This window comes from Zophobas morio, unplaced genomic scaffold (assembly GCF_036711695.1).
Source record: "Zophobas morio isolate AGI-343-1 ecotype UQ-CSIRO unplaced genomic scaffold, CSIRO_AGI_Zmor_V1 ptg000030l, whole genome shotgun sequence".
NCBI lineage: Eukaryota > Metazoa > Arthropoda > Insecta > Coleoptera > Tenebrionidae > Zophobas > Zophobas morio.
Window position 1 is genome coordinate 2,754,717 of NW_026972135.1, and position 3,476 is coordinate 2,758,192.

Below are 3,476 nucleotides of genomic sequence, written 5' to 3' on the forward strand. Positions count from 1 at the left end.
GACCTCCTTTAACACTTTATTCCATTGCTCTGTTTTACCGCATTCGTTACCATGGAACTATTGACCGTCCTGGTTCGATCTTTTGTGTTCCGTATATAGGGTCGACTTTACTTAATACCAGTCAAACGTGTTTATTGAGTGGTGAGGTGTAAAGTGGCAGAGGGACAGTGTGAGGAAAGCAAGAAGCTAAAAGAAAGAGATATGTAGTTAAGTTGGGAAAGATAGAAGAAGGGTTGTAATGTTCCGATTGGAGCGTCGACAAAGAACAGAAAGAAAGGGAATGGAGATGTTTTAAACAACAATACAACCGTAAAAAGAAGAAGATAGGAAAAACAAAAAGAACAGAAATATGATAATTAAGCGTTATGCAAAGTAATTTAATAAATTTAAATTAAAAATGATAAAATCAGGCAACCAATTATACACGTTAAAGATATAAAGTTATGATCTCCCCCCACAGATACATAAAAATAGCATGCTACAACTATAATAACAGTTGATTTTGTATCATTCCTTTAATACTATATATAACGACTGATTTTGTTGTAATTCAAGATGACAAACGTAAGTTATTAATAATTTTTTTTTAAATAAAACTATTTGTAATAAAACTTACAGACTACGAAAAGCACAGATGTTGACGAAGTGAATGATCCATCTCAAAACTCTTCCTCAGTAAGTCATAAATAATTAATGTTAGTTTATTGTTATATAAGTAAGGCATAAAGTCAAACCATTGATTACATTTTCCACAAAAACTAATAAATATTTCTTTACAAAAAATTGATTGATAGCATCTTGAGGAAACGTGTGCCAGGCTGTCTGCACCTGTGGACGTAATTCATTTAACGTATTGGGAGGGTGATGTAAACGACGCAGTCTTTTATCAACACATGTTCGATTAGATTTAAATCAGGTGACCGTGGCGGCCAAGGCAAAAAATTGACATTATTTTCGGCTAAGAAGTCTAAACTCATGTTAGCTATATGAAGGCGGGGATTACCTTGTTGCAAAATTACCTCTGTAAAATATATGACAATTCGAATACACCAAAAAAAGGACAAGTTAATACTATAAACAAGATATACAAAAACCTCCACCAGATAGTGAAACAGACACAAATTTTTATAAGTGCTAGATCACCTGCAAAATTTAATAAATTGTTTGACTTTATGCTTTATTTAGCGTTTTTGTATAGTTTCTATGTGTTAGCATAGGTAATTTTGGGGTACGTTCAGTTTTAAAATGATAGTGTCAATGCATTACGAGTATTGGCTAAATAAACAACCAGTCATTATAATGTGAGGTGCAATTATTTAATAGGCTTTATAACCACAATTTCCTTCTTAAATGCTGTTGCGATGTTGTCACGATATTCCAATTCTGTTGAATTTTTTTAGCAATGGAAGGGTTATTTTTTCAATCTATGCTACAATATTTTGTAGAAAAATAAATATAGTATGCGCTTTCTTGTGGTCTCACTTAAATCACAATTTAAAAATACAGAATGTTTAAAAAAATCCTAAAACTAAATAATTTTCAAATATCGTTGTTTTAGTTTTTTCAGAAAGAACATATTTTATTTATATATTTTTGTTCTCAGTATTCTAATATATCGATGTGTCTCTTAAAAAAGTAAAAAAAATATAATAAAAACAAAATCAAATGCAGTAATAAAATACAAGGCGTTCTATTTGAAAAAAAAAACCTAAAATATTGATATTTAGAAATTGTGATAATCAAATATTTTTATAAACACCCTGTATGCGACAATGTCATTCCGTGTATACCACAACAAAGTGCATACATTTATTTATCTCTCCATAAAATATTATAACACAGACTTTAAAAATAACCAAACTGCGATTTTTTTTTGTGAAGAAAATTAGAATAATGTGGCAAAGTGGCATTAGTATCTCAAAAAACTGTGGTTATATAGCCTAAGAAAAGGTCAGTCCAAATATTTAAAAATATGGAGGGTGTTTTATTGAAAAAAAACTAAAGTATGTGTTGCGCCTTAAAAACAGAACACTATGTAGAGCTAAAAATAATTTTAGAGCATAGTCCTGAAAGAACCGCACAACTTTGGTCTTTACCATTTTTCTGACTCACTCTGTATATCTTAATTAAAAAAGAGTAATATTATTTAATGTATAAAAAAATTATATTCTTTTGTATAAAAAAAAAAATAAAATTGATGTCATTTCATCTATCCATTTAATAGACTATGTTATGTATATTGAAATAATATTTATTTTTAAAAATAATTGAGATATTTTAGTGGAACAGGTACATCCTATATACGGCAACACTGGTTTACCTGCCATATGAAAATTAATGTGGCTAAACACATCCGTACGTACAGAATAGGACGCTAATAAGAAAGTCAAAGACCAAAGTTGTACGGTTCTTTGAGGACTACACTCTAAAATTAAAAACTAAGCAACACTTGTGTTTTAAGGCGTAACATACAACTTACTTTTTAAAATACAACACTTGTACAAGTTTACATATTTTAATTGACCTCTCAAACCACAGTCTACTATTGAAGTTCTGATGCGACGTTGCCACGTTATGTCAATTTTCTTTGAAATTTTTTGGCAAACATTTTTCTTTTTTTATTCAAATGTTGAACAAAAAACGAAGAATTTTAAATCACTCGACCCACTAAAAATTGAAATTATACAACTTAGAATTTTTTGCTACTTTCGTTGAATTCTACTTTTTTTTTTTTTTTGGACATTGCCTCTCAGAGGACTCCAGATTTTCCTCAGTTATGTGATTAGAGTTGCATTATTCACTCCTCTTGAATAATAGCTTACATTATGTGGTCGCTGAATAATATAATACTATAACTACAATTTGTCCTTAGAGTTTAATTGTGGGTTGCCTAATTATCAAGTTTTCTATCGTTTTGAAACTGAACATGGTCCTGTTTCAAAAACTCCCGGTATATTCTAGTAAAAACATAATTTAACGATTTTTTTACAGATGTTCGTAAAGAGACGCGGCACCACTGACAAAGGCAAAGACTACGAACACCTCTACATTGCTAGCTTAGTTTTAAAACTAATAATTGACGAAACCGTCGAAAATTTTTATTTGTCTTCGAATGATGACGAATTTGGTTCTTTCGACGACGTTGTAGTCAAAATAATACTCAAAGATCGTACGGAAACATACGCCGTCCAGCTGAAACACGTCACCAGAAAAGTAGTACTCACTGAGAGACTAAACTCACCGAGTGGTGAATTTAGCATCGAAAAGTACTACGAAAATTTCAAAAAGCATGAAAAGTTAAAGGAACCGTCTGTGAAAATGGTTCTATTCACTAATTGTAAATTGAACACTGAGCACCTAAATCGGTTTAAATTTGGAAAATTGACACCATGCGAACAAAATAATTTGATTTCATATTCGGAAGGTAGCTGCTATACATTCGAAGCAAGTGAAGACAATTTGGAGAAGTATGAATT

General features: G+C 30.8%; 1 long non-coding RNA gene across 1 annotated transcript; it reads left to right on the top strand.

The window, feature by feature from the left end:
- The first annotated feature begins 481 nt into the window (after positions 1-481).
- LOC135138778 (uncharacterized) lies at positions 482-3,057 on the top strand. Its single transcript, XR_010282055.1, has 3 exons — positions 482-564; positions 619-675; positions 2,992-3,057. It is a non-coding gene; the product is annotated as an uncharacterized LOC135138778 (long non-coding RNA).
- The last annotated feature ends 419 nt before the right edge of the window (positions 3,058-3,476 follow it).